General features: G+C 31.6%; 1 pseudogene; it reads right to left on the minus strand.

Annotated features, from left to right (window-relative positions):
• Positions 1 to 511: 511 nt before the first annotated feature.
• LOC143603793 (putative indole-3-pyruvate monooxygenase YUCCA10) lies at positions 512 to 7,275 on the minus strand (annotated as a pseudogene).
• Positions 7,276 to 10,625: the final 3,350 nt, after the last annotated feature.

Consider the following 10,625-nt stretch of genomic DNA (forward strand, 5'->3'; position numbering starts at 1 on the left):
TTATCATATTTTGGATGTTGAAACGTGTCGTGTTTATGGGTACATCATTTTTAAAAATGACACAAACTTGAAAATTTGAAGCCGAACACAGGACTCGCAATCATGGGATGACTTGATCACGACCCATGATCCCCATTTTTTTAATTTATTTGTTTTCTTATTAAAACACTTGATTACAAATCTAGAACAAAAATACACTGTATAATACAATTTCAAAGTAAACTTGGTGCCATTTTTCTTATTCACCTTTTAAATTTGGGATAAAATACCTCGGCCTGTTAGAATTATCTCATAATTCATATTTCTTTTAATTATAATAATAAATGGGTTAAACTCGTTAATTTGCCCACTCTATCTCGTTTAGTGTACTTGTTACGCGTTACATGTGACGGCTGGTTTATTTTACCAAACGGTAAATAAACTAATCAAGACTCATGCTAATAAATAATTTATTCGTTACCTTAACACAAAAATATCTTATTTTTTAAATAAATAGTTAAATACGATGAGTTTATTTTGAGATTAAGTTGAAAATGTGATGGGCTATGTTTTGGGCTTCCATGGCAATTGTTTTATAGCCTCTTCTTGCAAGCCCAACACAATAAAGCCCATTTTCTCCTTTCCAATGATGTGGGTACATTTGCTTTGGAAACCCATGTTCGTTTAGAAGGCAATCACCACCCTGCGTATTTAACATAAAATATACATTACTCCTCTGTAATATTAGAAAAGTACATACACTATAGTAGATCCATAATAAAAGAAGTTTTTATGATTGTTGCAGAGAAATGAAACAAAAGATACGGTAGAGCTAGGACAGTTATTGTATGAGATTTAGATGCAGAGGCACATAATAGATTTCTTGATGAATCCCCTTGCCCCTCATTCTTCAAGAATCAGAAAGATCATTTTCAAATTTGAATTTTTTTTCATTTGGAATCTGAGTTTTTCTACTTCATTTTTATTTACTTATTTGATTTATTTAATATGAATATTTTCCCCTCTCTCTTTTTTTATATTATTCTTTAAGTCCTATAGGTTTGATCCCTTAGTATTGAACTCATTTTCTCATTGAGCGAAGGGTACGAAATAAATCATAGGGGTGTTCTTCAGGTTCGTTTTTCGGGTTTCGGATTTTTCAGGTCGAGTTCTTCGAGTTTCAAAGTTATAAATCTTGACCCGAAACCCAACCCAAATCTCTCAAGGGTTTTTTTAGTTCGGGTAATTCGGGTTCGGGTTTTTTTCGAGTTGGGTTAATCGGGTTTCGAGTATCTTAAAAAAAGGAACACAAAAAAACAAAACAAATAAAAAAACTATAATGCTAAATTTAAAGCAGCATATTCTTCTTTGCTTATAACACAAATAATCAAATAATAAACTAACATAACTTGATAAAACAATTCAAAAGAAGAGCAAAACTAACGCGAACCATAAACGTATTCAATCGGTAATACAATCGTTCAGATTGTAAGTTATTGAGTTTAGGGAAGAGAATGAGTAAAACAAATTACTGAACGATTGTACTACGAAAACGTAAATGAAAAGTTACAACGATAATCCATGGCTATGCCCTCTCTCCATACATTGGAGCCCTAACACATTTGAAAATTCAATCATGCCTACTAACATGTCTTATTCTTATTACTTATACTACCCCTGCATTACACTTTAATCACTTGTATTAATTTTCCATTGACCCCCTTAAGAACAACTATATATCACTTCCCCCATAGCTCATTCCTATCACAAAGCAAATGATATTTACAGATGGACTTGGAGATCAAGACACAACCCTTACACGCATGCCCCGCCCATAGGGAGGGCAGAGAAGGCTACAGCCCCAGGCCCAATAGTTTTTTAGGCCCACAAAAATTTCCAGCATTCATACATATAATATACAAATCCTCATGGTTCAATATATTGATCTAGCTCAAATGGTAAACCCTCTTCAACCAAATGACATGCATAGGTTCAAATCTTACATCTACCATTTATTTTCTTAATTTATTTTGTTATTATTTGTTTAAAAGTAACTCTAGATTTCATTAAGTTTTAGGTTTACTGTTCAATCTAAACTAAAAATGATAAATAGCCATTACTTTTTTTATTTTCATTAATAGGGCATATGAAATAAGTTTAATTCTTGTTAGAACTCATGTTGATAGTTATATCATCTTCTTTATATATATTAAAAGAAAGACTTTTTGATTTAAAACCAAAAAAGGTTAATTTAAACATTCATTTAAGTGTTTAAAATTAAACTATTTTGCTACTATACTTTTGTTTTGTTTATTGCTATCATAATCATCGTTGTATTATTTACTTTTTATATAGGGATTAATGAGTATATATTTTGGAGGCTAAAAATTTACTAGCCCGAGTTCTCAAATTTTTAAAGATTCTCGAAGACAGCCCTGCTCACACGGCTAAACAAAAATTAGAGTTACAAAATTTGGAATTGTTAGCTATTGTTAAGATGGACACTAAACCTGACTCTTGGGCTTGGTGCAGGCCGGATGGGTCTGTGTCATTCTTTCTAGTTAAGTCTCTCGTATTGGAGTTGTAAGAGAAGTAGTGGTTAAATTGGGTACCAATTAAAATAAACTGTTTTATTTGAAGTGTATTGTTGGACACTATCGCCACTAAGTTGGAGTTGTCCTATAGGAGTATGGAAGTGGGTGATATCACTTGCAAGTTAGACTTAATTTCATGGTTGGTCCATGTAGTTTATAAATATTGCATACTTGATCCTCAAACTTAATTAATTGTAAACTTGATCATAATAGTTATAAACTTATTACTAGCTGGTCTAGATATATAAATTTTGTAACTATGGTGGTCCTTACCAGTGAACACCGTTAAAATTTTCAGTTAAGTTCATATAAAATGACCAAACTGCCCTTAATAATAGTAATATCACAAAGCAATTCGACAAATTCAATTATTTTTTAAAGTCAATTAATGGACCTAGAATCCAATATACAACTTCACTATTTTTAAATCTACTACCTTTTGCTAAATATAAAGAAGATTAACGAATGACCTCGTAACAAAATCATGAACCCACAAATCAGGATTCAACCAGTAATTTTAAGGGTTTTTATTCAATGATGACCGCAATTTGAGTTTCTTCTTCACGTGATTAGTTGGTTGAAAAAATGTTGCTCCATTCTCTCACTCTTCATTTGCTTCATGGGACCCACTTAAAGTTTATTATTATTATTAAGGGTAGTTTGGTCATTTTACAAAGATTTAATTGAAAATTTTAACGGGACGTTAGTTGGTAAGGACCACCGTAGTTACAAAATTCATATATTTGGACCACCTTAGTAATACATTTATAAGTATTAGGATCAAGTTTGTAATTAGTTTAATTTAGAGGATCAAGCATGCAACATCAACAAAACCACAGGGACTAACCATGCAGTTAAGTATGCAAGTTATGTGATTCTCATCCTGAATTAGCATTACATATGTCGGTTAATTGCTCGGTGGCCGAGGTAATATGGTCCATCATTCATGACTAGGTCAAAAGTCAAAATGCCAAGGAAGGTTGGGTTTGAATTGGTTCGTGATATACTCGAGTATACAGATAAACACGTTAGTAATATGGAGGAATGTCATGCGGTGCAAGCGATCTTGGAGGTGACTTGTTGGATGATTTGGAAGCCTGAAATGAGAGGATTTTTAATGAAAGAGTATACTATTTGGTCAACATGATAAATGAAATTAAAATCACTTCCTTCTTATGGATGAAACCTAGGTGTAAACGATCGTCACTGGATTGGGAGAGGTGATGCAAATGAAATTTGTTAATTTTCCGTGTATTATATATCGTTGTATTTGCTGGTTGTTTTCTCTTATATTGCATGTGCAGGGCTCTAGCTTCTTGTAAGTTGTTTTCTTTTCGTTTTAATATATTGGTCTTTCAAAAAAAAAAAAAAAAAAAGAAAAATCAAACCAGAGGGAAATACATTAAATACCCAACATATGTATGCCTCTATAGATAAAAAAATGTTACCTGAAGCCATAAATGTGTGGACCTTTTGAACCCTGTAGCAAAGATAATTGCATCAAATTGATGACATTTTCCATCCTCTAAAACAATTTCATTTCCACCATGATTAATGCTTTTTAATGCTGGTAAGACCTGTTTAAGTTTTAAATATCAACTTTAATTTTAAGGTTTTCATCTTGAAAACAAATAAAAATACTTAAGTACACACAAAACATTATGAAAATTTTAAAACCAAACCTGTATTTCACCGGACTTGATCTTTTTCACCGTGCCAACATCAATAGCAGGGTACTTACCATCTCGTATTTTGATTAAAAAGGGTCCTTCTTTAGGCCTTTGGATCCCATACTTGGTTAGATCTCCATATATTACCTTGTTAAGTAGCACTAACAACGAGTCCACCATATGCAATGGTATCAACTTCAATAGCACCAATCCTAAATTTATAGACCACCTTGATGATATATGAACCTACTTATAAAATGTTACCTCGTGAAACTTAGAGTTCAAGCATAAAATGCAAGTTAAAGGTTACTTAGAAGTGATACAAAAATTTTAAAATATGCAGAAAAAACTTTTTCCATTAAATTAATTAGGTTATATTTATTACATTATTTGCATTTTTAATGGACACTTTACACAATTTATTTACTTTTACTTTGAATGTCATAGGTCTCCTAAATTTATTTTTGACAAGAATATATATATAATCAAATTTGTTTTAGTGGAAGGAGCAGGATCAAAATAGCCCACCACCATCAGTTTAAAACTTCATTATAAACATAGTTAATCTATGGGCAGACTATATTTCTATCCGGCAATGTGTCATGAGCCAACCCCATGACCACCTCAACCGAAAGGCGTAGGGGAGAGTGTGTTGAGCAAACAACTTGCATTGGATATAATAATAAGAGAAAACACCATCTCTCTCCTGGCATTTTGGGCGAGTATGTTGGGCAAACAACAATATTTTCATGGCTAGTGAAACCCTGTCATTTCACCCTTTATTTTAATTGTTTCTCTCTATTTATTTTCAAGTGAAACCATTTTACTACTAAATGATTAGTAAAACAACTTCTACCCACGTGAGCATATAACCTCATTAAGAGCATTCCTATTCTGTTCCTTACCAATATATCTATATATATCATATAATTACATTAAAAAGCACTGTATTTTTTTTATTCTGTTTAATTAAATAATATATTTTATACTTTTATCGTCATATTTTCTCTCTCTCTTTAACTCACAACCATTTTATTAAAATATTAAAAAATTATGCAGTATTTACAGTAAAACCCCAAATTTAACTTTAATAATATAAATTTTCTCTCTCCTTTACTCACAACCACTGATAACCATACCATATAATTTACAAATTCCCCTAATATAATTTCAAGGAACAGATTAAGAATGCTCTAAAGTGTGTAGTTTGATAAAAAGTATTCTTAAAAGTTTCTACCAAAATATATATTTTATAACAATTTGTTGACTATATTAATTTCATTTCAATCGAGAGGCAAACGGGCACTAATGACAAAATATATAAATAAATAAAGAAAACCTTTTTTTTTTAACGACTAATTTGGATCACTCATCATGTCACCAGTGATATCACGCGATCATATCCACCACCAAGCCACCAATTCGGGAGGAAACTCAATATTTGAGAAAAACTCCCTCTTGTGAGATTCGAACCCAGGACCTTATAGTCACTAAGTCTTATCCCACCACCAAGATACCATTGGACTAGCAATCTATTGCTAAATAAAGAAAACCTTACAACGCTGTGCTAATATGAAATGAAATAAATGTGATAGCTTTTATCTGATTTGACGTGTCATGTGTCATTTAACAATCAAACAAATAACAATCAAAAAGTGAGGAAGAGTTTAAAACAATAAAGTAAACTATCATTTTCTATTTTTCTTCTATGGAGTTTAGTCAATGTCGATACTCTTTCATTTAGTATTTATTCGTTAAGTACACCGTGGTTTCAATTTCTTTTATTCAACTTCGTTAACATCGATAATTATATTATGTTAAAGTAATGCTAAATGACCAAAATATGCAATAACAAATAAAAATTAGTACAAACACTAGTGGATGGCTTGCACTTCTTAACGAGTTCGTAATAGTTAAATCTAACACAATCTTCAATTTCATAAGCCTTAAACAATGATTATATATTTAAATAATTATTAATTTTATTATTTTATAAATATAATAATAACAATTAAATGTGCATTAATGTAATGAATTAAAAACTCACTAATAAATAATGTATATTAAATGTGCATATACATTAGTGTTTCTAAAACATCATTTGAAAAAGCTTTTATTATTTATAAATATGTTAGTAGTATATGCATCAAATGTGTAAAGCTCTTAAACTTGAAACACTCTTAAACCATTATTCTCTTTATAAATATTTTGAACTCTTAAACTTGAAACGCTCTTAATCTCTTAAACTACCATCTCAACCCATCTTTTAATCCTCCGTGCACCCTAAGATGCTTGTGCAGCTACTAAGTGGGCTCGCATCACATTCACAAAATAGAGAAAAAAAAATTAATTTTAACATTTAAATTTTGATTAAAGAAAGGATAATGTATATATATGAAGTGTAATTACCGGACTTCTAACAACAATGGATGTGTTAGCACCATGGTTTGACAAATCCAATGCAATTTCCATGCCGGAATTACCCGCTCCAACCACCAACACCTTCTTGTTGTCATACCCCTTCCCAGACTTATACTCGGTCGAATGAATAACTTCCCCTTTAAACTCACTCAACCCATCAACCTCCGGTATAAACGCATCACTGTTTTCTCCAGTTGCCACAACCAAAAACCGCCCCAAATAACACCGAACACCACCATCCTCCGCCTTCGCCTCCACACTCCACATTTTATTATTATCTTCATCATACTTTGCATTCTGTACGGTGGTTCTAAACTCCGGGGTGATATTGAAAGCTGTTGCATAATGGTCTAGGTCCTTCAAGAAATCGGCCCGGGAAACATATGTTGGATAAGTTTTTGGAAAGGGCATGTGAGGGAGTTGGCAAAGTGTTTGGCTAAATGGAGGTGAAGCCGATCGTATGCTTTTTTGTTGAATAACGAAGCGATGCAGTCGTCTCGTTCGAGTATTATGTATGGGATTGATAGTTTGTGGAGGCTTGTGGCGGTAGAGAGGCCCGATGGACCTGCTCCGACAATGATCACCACCGTTTGTTTGGCGGTGGTAGTCATTCTCCGGTTAATTGGTTAATTATGTGTTGTATGGCCAGGATGTGTGTGTGTTGGGGTTGTAGTAAAGTTTGTGTTATATAATGGGAAAATGGGAAAATGGGTAGGATCTTAGAGATTTTTTTTTTAACAAACAACAAACAGAGAATCACTTTAGGTATTTTGTACGAGATGACTTAACGACAAAATATCACAACTCAGCTGTACGAAGCCTTAAACGTTTCCAAGTTATCTTTAGTTTTAGGTAAAACTCACCCACCCATAAACCCACTTTAAAGCATCTAGTTTTAAAATCTAAAAGCATGCCATCTTCAAAATTTTATGCTATTTGAAATATTATATTATCATAATCAACATTTTTATTTTTATAAACCCATTTTCTCCATTCTACTGATGGGGGTACATTTGTTTTGGAAACCCATCTTTGTTTTAAAAGGCAATCACCACCCTCGTATTTAACATAAATACATATTATCCCTCTTTTTATAATAATAGAAAAATACATAAACTATATAGTTTAAGTCAAAGTTGAGTCAATTGCAAATACAAAATAATGAGCAGGAGCTGGGTGTATCCGAGATATCAGATGCCCAGACGAATACTAAAAAACACCCACATATATAAATCTTTTTTCTGAAGATCGACGATAATTGTGATACAAAAACAAAGTTATTGTAGAAATAAAAAGTATAAAATGGTATGTGTTATGGGGTTTAAGTGTTTAACCAGATTTAAATACTCCTTCTAACAACTCGTATTGCGGGTTTAAGTGCTTGCATATGGCCTATTATAGGGCCGAATTACCCGTCTTTTAATGCAGAAATACACACACACATATAGGATTTGGTTTATTTCAGAAGTGTTTCTTAGTGTGAAAAGTGCGAGAAGAGATTACAACCAATCACATGATTTCTTTTTTAATTTTTATTATTTAAATAAAAGGGTATGTTAGTAAATATAAAATGTTTTGTTTTGTAACTTATACTCATTAATGGTTTAATTAATGTTAAGTTTGATAAGTTGTGGTTGTTGTTATTAATATTATTATTTATTTCATCTAAAATTTGTACAATTAAAATCCATTTGATCTAAAACCATTTTTATTCTAACACATGGCTAATTAATTTTTTTATTTGATCTCTAATGTGAAGTGTTTTTTTTTTTTTTTATTTTAATCAACTAATGTAGTGTAGGCTTATCTTATGTAATGTCGATAAAGTTACGTAATCTAGTGTATGCATACTTTCAAATTTTGTATAGTCATAACTAATGTAGTGTAGACATATCGTATATAGTTTTTGAAAAACTAATATAATGTAGGCTTACTTTCAAATGTTGTGTAGTCATAACTAATGTTGTGTAGATATATCAAATATACTGTAGGCAAAACTAATATAGGACATGCACACTTTTTAAGTGTTATATAGTTATAACTAATGTGGTGTAGACATATCATACGTAGTGTAGGCAAAACTAATGTAAGGTAGGCTCACTTTCAAACGTAGTGTAGGCAAAACTAATGTAGTGTAGACACACTTTCAAGTGTCGTATAGTCATAACTATTATAGTATAGATATATCTAGTGTTGTGCAGGCAACACTAATGTAGTGTAGTGTAGACACACTTTCAAATGTTATGTAGTCATAACTAATGTATTTTGGACATATTTAATGTAGTGTAGGGACACTTTCAAATGCTATGTTGTCATAACTAATATAGTGTAAAAATATCTAATGTAGTGTTGGTAAAACTAATGTCGTGTAGTCACTTGAGACAAGTTGGTGTATGTTTTTATGTATCATGTATATGTATTCAACTAGTATTAATCATCTTATTAGCATTGATTATGCTAGAAAAAATATCTGCCGAATACATTAATGTCTGGTTTAATTAGGCCAACACCACAAAAGACATGTATGCCCTTTTTAATTAAAAACATGTCATAAACATGTGTCTTTATTTATGATAATGTCATTTCTATTGTTGACCATTGATTAAACACAATCAATGGTCTATATTCATTTCTCACACTTCTCGCTATAATATCACTTCTCGCATGATCCATCCCCTATATATATATATATATATATATATATATATCGGGGATGGTTTATGCGAGAAGTGATCTTATATCATTGACTTGGTCAAATCAATGGTCTAAAATAATAGCGGCAATTGTGTAATAAAGTGGAAAGAGTTATGAAAGGTTTTAATGATAAAGGTTACAATTGTCACCATTTGTCACACCCTGACCATTGAAGGCGGAAACGTCGAGGCGCGACATAATTGCTCATTGCACAACGACACTATAAAGTTACAATTAAACAACTCATTTAAATCCATATCATCATAAATAACACAACAATTGTTCATACAAAATGCCAAATAGATAGATAAACAAATAACTTGTTCTTTCATTTTCTAATATCCTAAAGCCAAGATAATAAGTTTCTTCAAGTAATCCAATCAAGCTAACATCAAACCTGTAACATTGCATAAAATAGAGTTTGTCAACACAAAGGTTGGTGAGCAATTTTCATAGTTTTGGACAATAAGTATATAGTATGAGATCCACAACTAGCATATGAAAACAATAAATAATAGAAACAATTTAGATAATAAAACCGTCAATAAGAATACCTTGACGAACCGTCAATAAGAATACATTGACGACAATAATGAAATCGTCAATAAGAATACATTGATGACACCTGTCTATATGGGGATACCATATATACTCGGAATTAATGTATGATCATACTTTGATGAGGCTACCCGCCTTAGCATTCAAGAGGCTATCCGCCTTAGCATTCAAGAATTTGCACATAATCATGTAAAGCATATAACACCAAATCGAGCATTTATTTAAGTAAACATATACAATAAGTGTTGTGGTTTAAGACTCAAGTATAAATCATTTGAATTTGAATAAGTATGCAATGACACCCCCAAAACGAAAGATGGAAAACGGGGGATGAAAAAGTACTCACATTAACAAGTAACTTGAAAGATAGTGTCGTGAATAATCGGAGAGATTGGTTTAACGAGCAAGGCCTATATTAAACGGGTCTTGTGTTAGTAGGTAGTCTTGGAAGGGTTTAAAATAAAATACATGACAAATAAAGTAAATAAATAAAGTTTAGGATTTAAAATGTAAATATTTGAGAAATTAAAGAAACGAGTTTTGTAAAATACGTTTACTCGAAATCGGAGAGATTGGTTTAACGAGCAAGGCCTATATTCATTAGTTTTTTTCTTTTTTTTACTCAACCTATGTTAAGTAATAATGTGGGTTAAAATGCAATATTGCAAAACCCTTGGTTATAAGAATACCAAAACGAGGTTTAAACAAG

Source organism: Bidens hawaiensis, unplaced genomic scaffold, assembly GCF_021521415.1.
Source record: "Bidens hawaiensis isolate Kalapana, Puna unplaced genomic scaffold, B.hawaiensis_p1.1 tig00062725_1, whole genome shotgun sequence".
In the NCBI taxonomy this organism is placed as follows: domain Eukaryota; kingdom Viridiplantae; phylum Streptophyta; class Magnoliopsida; order Asterales; family Asteraceae; genus Bidens; species Bidens hawaiensis.